This window comes from Oncorhynchus keta, chromosome 8, assembly GCF_023373465.1.
Source record: "Oncorhynchus keta strain PuntledgeMale-10-30-2019 chromosome 8, Oket_V2, whole genome shotgun sequence".
Taxonomy (NCBI): domain Eukaryota; kingdom Metazoa; phylum Chordata; class Actinopteri; order Salmoniformes; family Salmonidae; genus Oncorhynchus; species Oncorhynchus keta.
In genome coordinates, this window is record NC_068428.1 from 34,455,891 (window position 1) to 34,474,566 (window position 18,676).

The 18,676-nt window shown below is 41.0% G+C and overlaps 2 protein-coding genes across 4 annotated transcripts in view; both read right to left on the minus strand.

Annotated features, from left to right (window-relative positions):
- The window catches only part of LOC118370408 (4-galactosyl-N-acetylglucosaminide 3-alpha-L-fucosyltransferase 9-like), a 320,212-nt gene that overhangs the window by 231,779 nt on the left and 69,757 nt on the right, over positions 1–18,676 (minus strand). The window lies entirely within an intron of this gene.
- LOC118387219 (leucine-rich repeat and fibronectin type-III domain-containing protein 2-like) overlaps positions 1–18,676 on the minus strand; it is a 175,054-nt gene that overhangs the window by 83,751 nt on the left and 72,627 nt on the right. The window contains exons 2-3 of the mRNA XM_052524039.1: positions 18,126–18,241; positions 8,251–8,351 (exon numbers count right to left, since the gene is read on the minus strand). The gene's annotated coding sequence lies outside the window, so the exon portion shown is untranslated. The remainder of the gene's footprint in view (positions 1–8,250; positions 8,352–18,125; positions 18,242–18,676) is intronic.

An 18,676-nucleotide genomic window follows, 5' to 3' on the forward strand; every position in this document is an offset into this window, starting at 1 on the left:
CAGATCAAAAACACTCTCCTGGATACAGTTGTTGATGTGTCAAAGTCTACCATATGTAGAAGACTACACCAGCAGGACTACAGAGGGTACAGTACAAGATGCAAACCACTGATAAGCCTGAAGAACAGAAAGGTGAGATTACAGTTTGCTAAAAAACACCTAAAAGAGCCCCAAGAGTTCTGCAAAAAAGTATTATGGACAGATGAGACAAAGATTAACATCTACCAGAGTGATGGAAGGAGGAAAGTGTGGAGAAAAAAAATACATGCCCATGATCCAAAGCATACCACCTCATCCGTGAAACATGGTGGGGGGTGTTATGGCTTGGGCCTGTATGGCTGCCAGTGGAACAGGCTCACTTGTCTTCATCGATGATGTGACTGCAGACAGAGGTAGAATAATGAATTCTGAAGTCTACAGAAATATTTTATCTGCTCAGATAAAACCAAATGCCTCCAAACTCATTGTACGGCACTTCATCAAGCAACAAGACCCTAAACATACTGCTAGAGCAACGAAGGGGTTTTTGACTGGCCGAGTCAATCACCAGATCTGAATCCAATTGAACATGCATTTTACATGCTGAAGAGGAGACTGAAGGCAATAAGTCCCCGAAACAAGCAAGAACTGAAAATGGCTGCAGTACAGGCCTGGCAGAGCATCACCAGGGAAGATACCCAGCATCTGGTGATGTCGATGCATCGCAGACTTCAAGCAGTCATTGCATGCAAAGGATATGCGACCAAATATTAACAATGATTACTTTATTCTACATTATGTTAAACAGTCCAATGTTTTTTGATGCATGAAAATTGGGGGGGACTATGTACAAAAGCTTCTATAATTTCTAAACGGTTCATCCGATATGTATGAAAATACCCTCAAATTAAAGCTGACAGTCTGCACTTCACCCTCATTGTCATTGTATCCTTTCAAACTCAAAGTGCTAGAGTACAGAACCAAAATAACAAAAAAAGTGTCACTGTCCAATGAATTATGGTGCTCAATGTATATATATACAAATGTAACTCACAGAAATCTATTTCATTAAAGGTAGACTCGATATGGTGTAGATGCAGAAATTAAACAGCATAGTGGGTCAATTTCCGTAACAACTAAGAGCACAACAACTACAAATGACTGAATTGACCCTGCTGGACTACCATAACTGTGAAATGATCCACACTCTTTACTGACTCTTAAGTAACTATGTAAAATATAAGCCATCAGCACTCACATGAACTTGATTACACAGTGAGAATCAACCAATGGCATTTGAGTGACTGGGACTAAAGCCTCTCCCATCCAATTAAGCTATCCAATAGCAGCAAAACGCAACAGAGGCTTTTCTGTCAGAGCTTGCAGGCAGCAGAAATAGATCTCCGTTTGTGTTTTCCAGTTGTCTTGGTCACACTAAACTCCCTCTGCACACACACACGCACGGGCACACACACACACAGCGCCATGTTGTGTGGCCGGTAGAACGGGGAAAATAATGGCTCCCAAAGCAATTATCAATAATTATCCTCAGCTTGGCTTCTTAGGCATGGTGACAGCTGCCACTGGGATCCATCAGGCCTCCTCTACAGACTGCCGGAAGTGGTGTTGTGTAATATAATGTATGTGCTCAGGGTGGACACACTCACAAACAACTTCAATGATCACAGCAGCATTGTGATTATCAATGCAGACTGTGACCTATATTGTACTCATGAAGAAGTGTTGCAGAAGTAACCCTACTAAATGCTTAAAGCCCTAACTGTGTGTGTGTATGTCTGTGCATGTTTTTCTGTGTACGTGTGTGTGTGTATCCAGTGTGAAATGGCTAGCTAGTTAGAGCTGCAAGCTCGTAGCTTTTCAATCGGGGATGTCTCTCGTTCTGAGACCTTGAAGTAGTTGATTCCCTTGCTCTGTGGCTTTTGTGGCACGATAGGTAACGCTACTTTGAAGGTGACTGTTGAAGGTGACTGTTTAGAGGATCCTTGATTCACGCCGAAGTTGGGGAAAGGAGAGGGATGGAAACAATACTGTTATATTGATGATGTTGACTCAGATCACTTGCTGCGGCGGAGAAGGAGGTCAAAAGGGGGACGAGTGTAACCGGTGTGAGATGGCTAACTAGTTAGCGGTGTGCGCTAGTAGCGTTTCAATCAGTGACGTAACTTGCACAGAGTCCTTGAAGTAGTTGATATCCTTGCTCTGCAAGGGCCGCAGATTTTGTGGAGCGATAGGTAATAGAGGTATTTACGGATCCACCTGTACATGAATATCTGAGAACAAATCTGGGACCCGAGTGGGTTCAAATCCAGAGTTCTAAATAATGTCACAGGTCTGGGTCAGATCTGATTGTCACAGGTCTCAGGTATGTGTAATTTTAACTGACAAACGTGACTGCTACAGTAAAGAGAGCGATAAACTGTATAATTTATACTGCTGCTCTTGCTTTTCACGAGAGTGTAGCGTGGCGTGTATAGCTTTTTGTTGACCAACCATAAGTCAACAGAGCAGCAATAGGCCACAGCCCAAGAGCCTCGCTCCGTGATTGGCAAAAGTTAGGCGATATTGTCGTGGAATATTCTAATCAAGTGAGATATATTTCTTTATTCTTCAAACAATCATCTTTATTCAATATCGATTAATTATTGCAATAATGAGGCTGGTCGATCCCACACCCTTGAGTGTTGGACCGAGTAACCTAACCTTGAAGAGTTCTTTATAAACTCAGAAAAAAAATAAACTTCCTTTTTCAGGACCCTGTCTTTCAAAGTTAATTTGTAAAAATCCAAATAATTTGACAGATTTTCATTGTAAAGGGTTTAAACACGGTTTCCCATGCTTGTTCAATGAACCATAAACAATTCATGAACACCTGTGGAACGAGACGCATAAGACAGTGCTACAGGGAGACAGGATAGACAGCTGATTGTCCTCGCAGTGGCAGACCAAGTGTAACAACACCTTCACAGGATCGGGACATCCAAACATCACACCTGCGGGACAGGTACAGGATGGCAACAACAACTGCCCGAGTTACACCAGGAACGCACAATCAGTGCTCGGACTGTCCGCAATAGGCTGAGAGAGGCTAGACTGAGGGCTTGTAGACCTGTTGTAAGGCAGGTCCTCACCAGACATCACCGGCAACAACGTCACCTATGGGCACAAACCCACCAGACAGGACTGGCAAAAAGTGCTCTTCACTAACGAGTCACAGTTTTGTCACACCAGTGATGGTCGGATTTGCGTTTATCTTCGAAGGAATGAGCGTTACACCTAGGCATGTACTCTGGAGCGGGTTTGATTTGGAGGTGGGCTGAGGTTGTTGTCGTTGCAGGCAATCTCAACGCTGTGCGTTACAGAGAAGACATCCTCCTCCCTCATGTGGTACCCTTCCTGCAGACTTATCCTGACATGACCCTCCAGCATGACAATTCCAACAGCCATACTGCTCATTCTGTGAGTGATTTCCTGCAAGACAGGAATGTCAATGTTCTGCCATGGTCAGCAAAGAGCCCGGATCTCAATCCCATTGAGCACGTCTGGGACCTGTTGGATCGGAGAGTGAGGGATAGGGCCATTCCCCCCAGAAATGTCTGGGAAATTGCAGGTGCCTTGGTGGAAGAGTGTGGTAACATCTCACAGCAAGAACTGGCAAATCTTGTGCAATCCATGAGGAGGAGATGCACTGCAGTACTCAATGCAGCTGGTGGCCACACCAGATACTGACTGTTTTGATTTTGACCCCCCCCCCCCTTTGTTCAGGGACACATTATTCAATTTCTGTTAGTTACATGTCTGTGGAATTTGTTCAGTTTATGTCTCAGTTGTTGAATCTTGTTATGTTCATACCAATATTTACACATGTTAGGTTTGCTGAAAATAAACACAGTTGACAGTGAAAGGACGTTTCTTTTTTTTCTGAGTTTATGACTGACACTAAGAATGCTTAGTTATGGTTGCTTCCACCCCTCCCATGCAGATTGGGGCATCATAAGCCACTTTGGGTTCATCCTGTCATCTGCAAGGGGGTGTATTGTCTTAACCCCACCCTGGCTTAGTCTCGCAGATTCAAGGATGATTTTGAGACAATGAGGGATTGTTCTACTCCTAAGCTATCTAGTATAACACATTCTTGTCTATGTAATGCAGTCTTTAACTCATTTGTCAGCTCAAGCCATCTCTGGTCATCATACGCCCAGATTAGCTGCAGGGAACTAGAGTGGAGACCATAAAAACACAGACACTAGCAGGACAGAAATGTCTTACTATTAGTTAGATTTGAATTGTTAACCATTGATTTCAAATAAATCAGGAAAATACATAATTTCTCTCACAATATGTAATTAATTTGGATCCGAATAGGTCTATAAGGAACAAGTTTAGTTGTCCTCGGGTCCGTTCAGAACAGGTCTCTATATTTAAAATAGTATATCGGGTCTGGGTGGGAAAGCCCCAGGTCCATTTTGGAACGGGTCCAATTTTTTGGACCTGTGAAGACCTCTAAAAGGTAATGATGACTGTTGTCAATGTGTGCAGAGGGTCTCTGGATCAAGCCCAGGTTGGGGCAAGGAGAGGGATGGAAGCAACACTGCACGTGTGCATGTGTGTATGCATGTCTGTGCCCACACAAAACAGAGAGCTGGTGGGTCTGTTCTTTCTTCCATTTGAATGATTTTCTCTACCACAGCAAGTGTTTATCCCCTCGCTCTCCCACACGCATTCCTCCGCCGGTTGGACACAGAGTCCCGCTGCTGGCATTAAGACAGAAGGAAGGATTACAGAGGAGCTCTGCCTCCCCATACAACCGCTGCATTCTCCACAACAGCACAACTCTCCAGAACATAGCAGCAAAAAACCTACGCACTGGCTGTCGGCATTAAATAACTAATCCTTTTGGATGAAAACCAAACACCTCACAGAAGCTCGCAGAGGAACAAACGGGGCAAATGGGTCCCTTTAAGATGGAGAAAATACAGAGCTGTCCTCTTCTGATGGAGACATAGAGACGGTTGTTAATCTTGACTGTTATTGTGGGTTCCATTGGTGTCCATATCTTCTCTCCAATTTGGGGGATTCCCCCAAGGATACCCAACAATGACATACTGTATCTCCTTAGAACAGCAATGATAAGGCTGATTAAATGTATTCAGATTCATGTGGAGTATCTTTGCAAGAAAAAAATCCGACATAGCCAGGGCTGAACACGTGTTAGGCTAAGACACATCTAACTGTGTGTGTGTGTGTACGTGCATGCGTGTGCGTGCGCTGAAATGTGTGTGCACTCTCTCTCTCTCTGACTGCTCTGGACCACTGACACAAAGACACCAGCTTCACATGACTGTTCCAGGAGTCAAACAACAACAATGAGTAGAAGAACAAGTAATATGGATGGTTCCAGACATGATACTACAGAGGGATCTATTGTGTACTGCTGTTTACATTAATGTAGTAGCATTCAGACTCTTTAACAGAGACGTACAATTTTATTTACAATAATGTTAAGAAATATATATATTTCATTGTTTCAAATTGTCCTCAAATGATAGAGAATGGAGAAAAATGGTCTATATTCCCTGGCTGTGTCGAGGGAAATGATCCAGCACAATTACGTCCATGTAGTAAATCATTTCTGTTTGTCAAGAGAGTCATTCGTATTTGTACCCTCAAATGTAATACCCATTAACCTTGTGCTTGTGCCTCATTCAGCTGGCTCCTCTAGCAGCTAATAACATAATGTTGTCCTCCTACTCTCTTAGATACGATAGCCTGTACTGTCAGACTCCCACATCTAGTGCCCACACACACACACACACATGCACGCGCACGAAGGCACACGCACGAAGGCACGCGCACGAAGGCACGCAGGCAAGCGCACGCAAACACATATACACACGCACACATGTTTGTTTTACTATCCTTTTGGGGACCAAACAATTCATTCCCATTCAAAATCCTATTTTCCCTAACCCTAAACTTAAACCCTAACCCCTAAGCCTAAAATGTCCCTTTTGCTTGTTTTAATATCGTTGTGAGGACTTCTGGTCCCCCACAAGGATAGTAAAATCAAAAACACACATACACAAACACACAACATGATGTTCTCTTAGAAAATAGAGGAATGAGTATCCTCAGACAAACAAACTGTTGTCAAATCTATTCTTATTGGATTATGCAAGGCCTTATCTCAGTCATTGTTGTGTAGGAGTTATTGCATCATTATAATAAGAGTACAATCCTAACCCTGCACTTTTCTTTCTGTGAAAATTGATTTTCTTTGTCTGAGCAAATAGCCCAAATCGCTGTAGAAGCAAATAGATAGTGTACATTGTATGATTTTAGAGTTTTACAGTAATCCCAGTTTCCCTCTAAAAATACTGTACAATGAGATCTTCTGTCTTATAAAATGACAGTCTTTCGAAGCAATCAATTTTATTTTAAAGGGACAGAGAAGGTTTTATTGCATTGAGTTGCGGATTGCTTTAACAGCCATGCGATTAAATGTCCTGCAGGAGAGGAGTTAGTGTGCTTTACTTTCTCAGTCCCTTCTCCTCAAAGAGACAGAGAAACCACCCAAGCAGAGTGTATCAATCTTAGAACTGCCCATGAAATTCAACGGGATTCCTCCGCTCAAATCCTGGCGGATGCAGTTTCACGGACAGGACGGGATTCTAACACCATACATCTCCTTTCTCCTTTCTTCTCTGTCCAACTCTGATTAAGATGGCATATCACCTTTTATCGGCAACAAGACAGGTGTAATAAAACATGGATCCTCCCCTACTGCATGGTCCACTGTATTGTTTTTACCCCACATTGTTGATTGATTGATTTGGTCTACATGGAAAACACAGGACACAGCTGGGCACAGTCAGGCTATAGCAGATTCAAAATGACTGCCGTCAGTTTTGCTTCTACATACTGCCCATATTTTACCTCTGAGTATCAGCTGTAACAATTTCCCAATTCACAAACAGAGATCTTATCCTCCACTCCCGCCAGAGGAAGCCTTACTGAGGCTCATAAGGCAAGGCTACCCGTGGTGGCCGTGTCAGAGAGGTACCTCCTTCTCACACCATGGACCTGGGCAGCTGGGTCTGTGTTCACAACAGAAGCCCATATCAATCAAGAACAGAGAAAAAGTATTGCTGCTGAAACGATACAGCAAAGGAGTGTAGTTTATTGTAACATATCAAGCAATAAGTCCCCAGTGTAGCGGTAGTAGACTGTTCATTTACTTCGATGTTGAAAGCAGCAATGATTGGTCAACTTCGATTCAGCAGCACACAGTTTAGGGTAAAGAGATAAGGGCTTGAAATTCCCCCTGCTGTTTTTCTATTCACTTGAAGAGATAATTGTGCAGAATTGAAAATGTTTTAATTTACGTTTTTCTGTGAATGTCACGGCCATCTTAAGAAGTGGACCAAAGTGCAGCGTGGTGAGCGTAAATTTTCCTTTTATTTGATAAATGTCGCCAACAAAACAACAAACGAAGAAACAACCGTGACGCTTACAGGGCTAAGTGCCACTAACAAAGATAACTACCTTTGGCTGTAGCTGGGTAGCAAGACAAAAGGCATGTTTAAATCTTCAACATATTTCCGCGCACAACACAACACAGACTCAAACTTAACTTATATCCAAACACCGGAATTGACCTGACCTCCAACCAACTTTTTCGAGGTCTGTGCTCAATAACAAAAAGTATCTTAAAATTCTTGATTTTCAGCTTCATGCATTTAATGGCAGACCGTCCTGACCTTAGTCAGCTCCTGCACCCCCAGGGGGTTATAGATTTGATTTGATGTGGTCAGGGTCAAAATCCACCGTAATCCTTGAGAAAGAATGCCTGCTGACTTTCAATAACCAGGAGACTGCAGGAGCTGGAGCCTTTCCTCCCCCTTGTCTTAAGGGCATCCAGGGGTTAGTCTGAGAGAAATCATAAACCCTAGGGAACCTGCATGCTTCTACAGTATGTGTCCAATACTCCTCAAAACTCCTCACTCAGCCACGCCAACACAAACAACAATCATCAGTCCAGCCTCGTACCACCTCATTCCACCCAAACACTTACTTTCCCAATACTTTCTTCTTCAGAAGCGAAAGCCTTTAAATGATTTCTCAACCTTTGTTTTTCCTCTAGAGAACTATGTTTTCGTACCAGTAAGGTTAAGGCCCGCAGGGATTGGCTCTGCTGTAGGTGTGTGAGGTAAGTGGATTCCAAACACCTGTGCCCTGCTCGGTGCTTCTTACCTGTATTGTGTGGTTTCACTGCCATAGGTTCACTCACAGGGTGCCACCCATCAATCACAGCCTGCACGTCTCTGACCACCACACAAGAGGGAATGGTTAACCTGGAGAACACACAGGACACACACACACATTCTGATCAGTTTACACATGGCAACACACTCCAATCAGCTCTAACACAGACATTATATGTACACTTTGTAAATAGCTACAGGAATTCTGAGAATCTGGTGGATATGGAATTACTGTACATGCAGTGGTCAAATAAGTCCCTTGTACAGTACGGTTAGGATTTATTGCATAACGAGTTCCGGCTTCCAATAATACAGCTCTAGCCCTGCAGCGTACACACTGTTTGGGGAACGCATAAGAGCCATCCATCTATGTAACACCACTGCGATAGACATCCTCAACGTAAGTCCTCATCATCTAATGTTTTGTATTCGATGGCTTTTAGATTGTCAGAGCAGCAGTACTAGAAACTCAGATTCCTCTTATAACCAAGTGGAATCTCAATATGAATATGACGAATGCCCTGCAAAGGGAATATTGTTTTCAGCCGTATCCATAGGACAGTCATACGGGATGCAGGGGAGGGCATCCGAGTGCCAAAGAGAGATATAATAAACATGACTAATGCATACTGAGTATGGTGATGTAAGACAGGAAATAGCTGTCTTATTGATTATAATAAGTGAAGAGCTACAAAACAATAAAACCAAAGAACTACATTTACGTCATGTAGCAAACACTCTTATCCAGAGCGATTTACAGTGGTGAGTGGTGAGACATTTTCATACTTTTTTTGTACTGGTCCCCCGTGGGAATCAAACCCACCGTCCTGGCGTTGCAAGCACCATGCTCTACCAACTGAGCTACACTACATAAAGTGTGCATTCATCTTCCTGCGTTTAGACCAAAGAATGGGATGCGTGAGATAACGAGCTCCAGGAGTTCCAGTCTTTGGGTTATCGTCACTGGATATGGGTGTATCAGGATTGGGCGAAGGCAGTGCTTAAACTGCTTTGTGTCGAGTGCTTCCCGTGTGTGCCCACACAGATCAGAACTCTCAATTTCTAACGAGTATAGACCAAGAAGTTAATCACGCAGCTGAACAAATTATGCAAGATTTTACTTCTGGGCTAACCAAGATTAGCTATCCATAACAAAAGTCATTTGTTACACTAGCTCCAACAGACATAGAAAACACAGACACCTCACTGACAGACTGACTGGGTTAGCTTGGCAGACAGACTGACTGGGTTAGCGTGACAGACAGACTGACTGGGTTAGCTTGACAGACAACTGACTGGGTTAGCTTGACACTGACTGGGTTAGCTTGACAAATAAGTGTGAAAACATGGGAGCCCATTGTAGAAGTGTAGGACTTTTCAACTGCATTTCAGATAATTCACTCTGACAGAATATTATTGCAATAAGATATTTCCTATAATTACAACCTAGTGCACCTGCCACACTCATTAGTTCTGTGATACGGGTGAAGAATTCAGCTGCATTTATGTAAATTGAGAGCTTGATGAAGTTATAATGAATTGGATAGCACTGGATTATAAGGCTTTATGGAGTAGAGACATTGTATCGTCTTTAATTGTGTTCCTCCCTATTCTTGCAAAACGTTAAGTTCAAAAGATACATGAGTGATAAACATGTAAACTGCACAGAGAGACGTGTTTCCGCTTTTGACTAATCACTTTGCAAAAAACTCTAAAATGTCAAGCACTCAAAACCAAGAAAATGTGAGGGAGTAAATGTTTGCTTAAAAAAATTACATTGATCTTTCAAATCAACTTTAGGCCAAACATTTTTCCATATTGATCTCTATTTATCTAACACTTGAATGTTCCATAAACTGCAACAAAGAGCAGTATGTACGGAGGCTTTCGATTCATTCACCCCCTAAAACCCTCCACTGCTCATCAACACACTCATCTATTTGGATTTTATCTGAATAAATATGCAGAACATTCCTTGAACACAGTTTGTTTTCAACTAATGACACAAGCCAATGACCGCGTTCCTCTTTAGCCCATCTTGAAAGGAGGATTCTGCTTTCCCATTAGTGACTAATGTGCCATAATATTGACTACTTTTGCGATGGGCCATCATGCAAGACAAAAAAAGTGCAAAGCAGAATCTTAAGCACATGGAGGGAACCTGATGTGAGTTTCTGCCTCCTAGCAGCCACATCTGGTAGGTATTTCTCACTTCATCCAGAGCCAAATGCTTTGACTTACACATGTTGAGATCTAAATGATCTTGAACCTATTCCATGGCGAGAGATGGAGATAGATACAGAGAACTCTGTTAGTAATTAGTCAAGTGGAGAAATAGAATTAGCTGCCAAGTGAATTAGACCACGTCTACTGTGCTGCATCTCATTCTTTTAAAAAATGACCAGAAACTAGATCTTTGCTTCAGAATGCTTTGCTACAACATAGATTGATTTAGAAATCACTGCTAATGTGTAATCCACAGGTACCACTTTGATACAGGTGTAGGATCTTAATTTGACCAGTTTTGACCAGTTTCTCACAGCATGAAAAATAAATGTGAATTATTATGTGGATAATAATTAACCCCCTAGATGTGAAATGGAATTAGCATAACAAAGACTATCTACATAAAAATCCATCAGTTTAAGCGAGAGATATGTTTTTTTTTCAATGGATGCAGTGAAAGATGACAGAGCTCTAGCGGAGTTTGTCAGACAATGAGACATTCACGAAAATTGCTCTTCTCACAAAATCGTCTGTACTGTCCTAACAGTTTGGCTTACAAACTGTTTTGCTTCAGACTCATCTGAAGGTCCACTGGGACCAGTTCAAAACAATTTAGTGTATATACGTCCATACCAGTCAAAAGCACCTACTCATTCAAGGGTTTTTCTTTATTTTTACTATTTTCTACATTATAGAATAATAGTGAATACATCAAACCTATGATCAAAACTAAATAACACAAATGGAATCATGTAGTAACCAAAAAACTGTTTCACAAATAAAAAAATATTTTATATTTGAGATTCTTCAAAAGTAACCACCCTTTGCCTTGATGACAGCTTTTCTAGCTAGGTAAACAATGAACTATAATTCCAACTCATGACATTACTACCCTGTATGAATCTGCTGGTTGCTGATCAACCAGGTTCAATGTTAGCTAGCTAACATTAAGCTATAGGTAGCCAAGCAAATGGCTCTTTCTGTCAAAATTAGAAATGTGTAATATCTGAAAATGCAGCCAGCTAGACCATCTATCCTGTATACATGGATGGACGCATCTCCTGTTGGATGCCATGGTTGCCCTTAGATTGAAGATGTAATCCGGAGACAGGTGGTTTCTCCATTTCCTTAGCTATCATACTCAAAATCCACTCATTTAAAAACTTGTTCCTCCAAAAGGGGCGAGCAACACTTGTGCAGTTTTAATACACAATACGTTTTTTTAAGTCACGCTAGATAGGATTACCTAGACATACTGACCAGCTCAAATAGACAGAAGCTGGCAGACCAATCCAAACTAATCTCTCAGAATGTCCAGCCTACTCATTATCTCAGCCAATCATGACTTGCGGGAAGGTTGCACGCTTTTTCTGTGGATAAACCAACTAGGCTTGTAATTTAACAATTATATTTGTATTTACAAATGGCATAAAAGTTTGTAATTAAGGCACATGAAAGTTCACAAGTTCATGAAGGCATTTCTGCCAATTAACGCATTTAGATTTTTAAAAAAAGTTTACATTCAAATCGCTCTCCTGTGCAGTAGTGACTCACAACATACATCTAGTTTGCTGAAACAGGGTCACATATACTAATTAATTTTAAATGGATGGGTTTATTGGTAGTAAAATAGACATGTTATAACATTTTGGACCGCCAGGCTGCAGATGTCATGCAATCTGTTATTTTTGTGTTTATTCTTTTTCACAAAAACAATGACAAGTTTGATGTTGGACAACAATAGAATGACTTTAATCTTGAAATCTTTGGTTGTTTAGTACACTACTGTACTCACTCTGTTTAGCACACTACTGTACTCACTCTGTTTAGCACACTACTGTACTCACTCTGTTTAGCACACTACTGTACTCACTCTGTTTAGTACACTACTGTACTCACTCTGTTTAGTACACTACTGTACTCACTCTGTTTAGTACACTACTGTACTCACTCTGTTTAGTACACTACTGTACTCACTCTGTTTAGTACACTACTGTACTCACTCTGTTTAGTACACTACTGTCCTCACTCTGTTTAGCACACTACTGTACTCACTCTGTTTAGCACACTACTGTACTCACTCTGTTTAGCACACTACTGTACTCACTCTGTTTAGCACACTACTGTACTCACTCTGTTTAGCACACTACTGTACTCACTCTGTTTAGTACACTACTGTACTCACTCTGTTTAGCACACTACTGTACTCACTCTGGTTAGCATATGTCTACATACAGTTGACGTCGGAAGTTTACATACACTTAGGTTGGAGTCATTAAAACACTTTTTTCAAAACTATAGTTTGGCAAGTCGGTTAGGACATCTACTTTGTGCATGACACAAGTCATTTTTCCAACAAATGTTTACACACAGATTATTTCACTTATAATTCACTGTATCACAATTCCAGTTGGCCAAAGGTTTACATACACTAAGTTAAATGTGCCTTTAAACAGCTTGACAATTCTAGAAAATTATGTCATGACTTTCAAGAAGCTTCTGATCTAATTGACATAATTTGAGTCAATTGGAGGTGTACCTGTGGATGTATTTCAAGCACTACCTTCAAACTCTGTGCCTCTTTGCTTGACATCATGGGATGATGTCTAAAAAAAATTAATAGACCTCCACAAGTCTGGTTCAGCCTTGAGAGCAATTTCTAAATGCCTGAAGGTGCCACTTTCATCTATACAAACAATAGTACGCAAGTATAAACACCATGGGACCACACAATTTTCTCAGGAAGGAGATGCGTTCCGTCTCCTAGAGATGAACTTACTTTAGTGCGAAAAGTGCAAATCAATCTCAGAACAACAGCAAAGGACAGTGTGAAGATGCTGGAGGACACAGGTACAAAAGTATCTATATCCAGTAAAACGAGTCCTATATCGACATAACCTGAAAGGCCGCTCAGCAAGGAAAAAGCCACTGCTCCAAAACCGCCATAAAAAAGCCAGACTACGGTTTGCAACAGCACATGGGTACAAAGTTTGTACTTTTTGGAGAAATGTCCTCTGGTCTGATGAAACAAAAATAGAACTGTTTGGCCATAATGGCCATCATTATGTTTGGAGGAAAAAGGGGAGGCTTGTAAGACCGAAGAACAACATCCCAACCGTGAAGCAGGGGGGTGGCAAGCATCATGTTGTGAGGGTGCTTTGTTGCAGGAGGAACTGGTGCACTTCACAAAATGGCATCATGAGGTAGGGAAATTGTGTGGATATATTGAAGCAACATCTCAAGACATCAGTCAGGAAGTTAAAGCTTTGTCGCAAATGGGTCTTCCAAATGGACAATGACCCCAAGCATACTTCCAAAGTTGTGGTAAAATGACTTAAGGACAACAAAGTCAAGGTATTGGAGTGGCCATCACAAAGCACAGACCTCAATCCACTAGAACATTTGTGGGCATAACTCAAAAAACGTGTGCGAGCAAGGATTCCTCTGTCAGGAGGAATGGGGCAAAATTCACCCAACCTATTGTGGAAAGCTTGTGGAAGGCTACACGAAACGTTTGACCCAAGTTAAACAATTTAAAGGCAATGCTACCAAATACTAATTGAGTGTATGTAAACTTATGACCCACTGGAAATGTGATGAAAGAAATAAAAGCTGAAATAAATCATTCTCTCTATTGTTATTCTGACATTTCACATTCCTAAATTAAAGTGGTGACCCTAAATTTTTAATTGGATTAAATGTCAGGAATTGTGAAAAACTGAGTTTAAATGTATTTGGCTAAGGTGTATGTAAACTTCTGACTTTAACTGTAGATATTCCATTAGAAATCAGCTGTTTCAAGCTACAATAGTCATTTACAACATTAACAATGTCTACACTGTATTTATGATCAATTTGATGTTATTTTAATGGACAAAAAATGTCATTTTCTTTCAAGAAAAAGGGCATTTCTAAGTGACCCCAAACTTTTCAACGGTAGTATACATGTAAAACAACAGTCACTTCAGAACAAACTTCCTTTAGATCGGTTGTTCCATGTAGGTAATCTGTTATTCAATGCTAATATGTGCTAATAGCCAAATAAAATATTTAATCAAATCATTAGTCAATCTATTTTTTTTTATACTTCAAGTTGTGTTAAAATTCAAAATAAAATAGCTAAATGATCCTTGGTATGACCTTCTTATGCAATTCCATATAACTTATTAGAACCCCATGTACCCCGGCATAGACAGGGCTTAGCCTGGACATTTTTGTAGGGGTTTGCATTTCTTGCTGCACAGGACACTTATCCGTGACAATAGAGTGGCCAAATTAAGATAGCACACCTGTAGGGAATATATCATATTCAATGCCCAGCCTTTAATAAAAATGCTGATCAGGACTGTGTATGGGTTTCAAAAGCCACCAATTGGCTTGGAACAAACCCCACTGGTTCCCTGAATCAATGACTGCTGTTTAACCTAATAAGCACAGATAAAGTAACAAATGGTGTTTACGAGACCAATAAATAAAGTGATTAAATATTGGACCTCTATTGACGAGGTTTCAAGCTCTTTTTGTTGTGGCTTGGATGTCTGCTGCTGCAGTTCCCCAAAGAAGCAGCTCCGGATCGTAAATTCAACATTAGTATTGTATTCCCCGGCCTCCATCTCAAACGCTGTTGAGGACAACAAGACAATTCAGTCCGAAGTGCAGATCCTTGAAGTTACAGCACTGACAAATAGGTTCATCCAATGTTTAGCATTCTTCTCAGCTTTGATGTCCAAAGTAGTTTGACAAATCTCCAGAGTCACTATTTCCTAGACAAAAAAGCAACAACCAATCCCTTGGTTTGTGATGTTTTTCCACAAGACACAGAGTAGAGAGTGTATTCTATTGCTGACATTTTGGGGTCAGTTTATGAGCCAGTTTATGGCTGTCCAAGATTACTAAGAGGACAGACTACTCCTTATAGTGTATACAATAATAATAATATAATATAATACAATATATACTCCTACACATGTAGACTTTTAGAGAACAAAGTGGGCCTGGTGCCCAACACTGAAATATTAACCTTCAATAAAAGGCAATCCCTGGTGATTTGCTGTCCGCCAACTGGATTATACATAGCTTCCTGGAAAGCCATCTCCAGGCGCGAGCAGCATTACGAGGCTGCATTAAAAAGGAGATTCCTCTTGGCGGACACACAGAGGTCTGGATTCTGCCACTCCTCTGCCACTATTTATATCTGCTGCCTGTGATCCCAGTGGTCAGACTGCCTAATGAGATGGAAGCTATTCTAAAGGGACAGAAGATTGGATAGAGGTGTATGTGTTTGCGTGAGTGCGTGTGTGAATGCGTGCACACAGGGCCTTCAGGAAGTATTGACACCACTTGACTTTTTACACATTGTGTTGTTACAGCCTAAATTTAAAATAGATTCATTGAGATGTTGTGTCACTGGACTACACACAATACCCCATAATGTTGAATTGGAATGATGTTTTAATGTTTTCAAATGAATTAAAAATCAAATCTGAAATGTCATGAGTCAATAAGTATTCAACCCCTTTGTTAAGGCAAGTCTAAATAAAGGAGTAAATATTTGCTTAACAAGTCACATAATAAGTTGCATGGTGTAACAGGTGCGTGTTGGTGGCAGGGAAGTCAGGCGCAGGAGAACGAACTTGGCAAAAATGGAGTTGTTTAATAACTGCTGATAAAACTCCAAAAACCAAAATGTACAAAATAACAAAGGTAGGTACAAAACCCATCACACACAAACATAATACATGCACATTACATACAAGCATACAATCTCCAACAAGGACATGAGGGGAAACAGAGGGTTAAATACACAACATGTAATTGATGGGATTGCAACCAGGTGTGAAGTAAGACAAGACAAAACCAATGGAAAATAAAAAAAAATGGATCAGTGATGGCTAGAAGGTCGGTGACGTCGACCGCCGAACACCACCCGAACAAGGAGAGGGACCGACTTCGGCGGAAGTTGTGACACATGGACTCACTCTATGTGCAATAATAGTGTTTAACATACTTTTTTAATGACTACCTCAAAGAAGCAGCTCCGGATCGTAAATTCAACATTAGTATTGTATTCCCCGGCCTCCATCTCAAACGCTGTTGAGGACAACAAGACAATTCAGTCCGAAGTGCAGATCCACCTCTTTAAGGAATACCTAGGATAGGATAAGTAATCCTTCTCACCCCCCCCCTTTTAAGATTTAGATGCACCATTGTAAAGTGACTGTTCCACTGGATGTCATAAGGTGAATGCACCAATTTGTAAGTCGCTCTGGATAAGAGCGTCTGCTAAATGACTTAAATGTAAATGTAAATGTAATGTAAATGTACCTTACCTCTGTACCCCACACATATAGTACAATTATCTGTAAGGTCCCTCAGTTGAGCAGTACATTTCAAACACAGATTTAACAACAAAGACCAGGGAGGTTTTACCACTCCTCACATAGAAGGGACCCTATTGGTAGATGGGTAAAAAAAAGACATTGAATAACCCTTTGAGCATGGTGAAGTTATTAATTACACTTTGGATGGTGTATCAATACACCCAGTCACTACAAATGTGTTCTACCTAACTCAGTTGCCGGAGAGGAAGGAAACCACTCAGGGATTTCACCATGAGGCCAATGGTGACATTGAAAACTGAGGATTGATCAACAACATTGTAATTACTCCACAATACTAACCTAATTGACAATGTGAAAAGAAGGAAGCATGTACAGAATACACATATTCCAAAATATGCATCCTGTTTGAAACAAGTCACTAAAGTGATACTGCACAAAATATGGCGAAGCAATTCACTTTTTGTCCTGAATACAAAATGTTATGTTTGGGGAAAATCCAATACAACACATTACTGAGTACCACTCTCCATATTTTCAAGCGTAGTGGTGGCTGCATCATGTTATGGGTATGATTGTAATTGTTAAGGGTCTTTTTCAGGATAAAAAAAAGACACGCAATGGAGCTAAGCACAGGCAAAATCCTAGAGAAAAACCTGGTTCAGTCTGCTTTCCACCAGACACTGGGTGATTAATTAAATCTAAAACACAAGGCCAAATATACATTGGAGTTGCTTACCAAGACGACATTGAATGTTTTGAGTAGCCTAGTTACAGTTTTGACTTAAATCGTCCTGAAAATATATGTCAAGACCTGAAAATGGCTGTCTAACAATGATCAACGACCAAATTGACAGAGCTTGAATAATTATTTTAAGAAGTATGTTTAACTATTGTACAGTTCAGGTGTGCAATCCTTTTAGAGTCTTACCCAGAAAGACTCACAGCTGTAATCAATACCAAAAGTGATTCTAACATGTATTGACTCAGGGATTTGAATACTTACGTCAATTTGATATTTCTGTAACTCATTTTCGATAAATGTGTAAACCTTTCTAAAAAAAGTTTTCCACTTTGTCATTATGCGGAATTGAGTGTAGATGACTGAGAAAATGTTGCTTTAATCAATGAGTTCTGTCTGTAACGCAACAAAATGTGGAATATGTCAAGGGGTATGAATACATTCTTTAGGCACTGTGTGTGAGAGAGATGGGTTGTAGAGTGTGTGTGTGTATGTGGTGATAGAGGATGTGTGTCTGTGTGTCCCAGTGAGAGATGGGATATAGGATGTAAGACTCACAGAGATCCGGTCGGGGATAATTAAGTGGAGGAGTCCCCTTAGGTCAGGCTTCCATTATCTTTACAATTTAGCAAAGGCCTTGGTCCTGAGCTCATTGTGACCATCACAACACCCCCCTGTAGGGAAGAGAGAGAAGGAAAACACAATTTAAACATGAACCCCATCTCAGCACATTCCCCCCAGATGAGACCTTGATTTCGCTATGAACAATGAAGACTTCATGACATTCCATTGATTGTAAAAGTAGTTGAGTGAGTTGCTTTCCTAGTGGAAGGACATCAGGGTTGACTGTTTTGCCCGAGAGCAAGCCTCCAGGTGTCATTCTGATATGAGTGTACAAGCCTCCAGGTGTCATTCTGATATGAGTGTACAAGCCTCCAGGTGTCATTCTGATATGAGTGTACAAGCCTCCAGGTGTCATTCTGAAATGAGTGTACAAGCCTCCAGGTGTCATACTTCTACAGAATGGTCCTTCTGTAGCTCAGTTGGTAGAGCATGGCGCTTGTAACGCCAGAGTAGTGGGTTCGATTCCCGGGACCACCCATACGTAG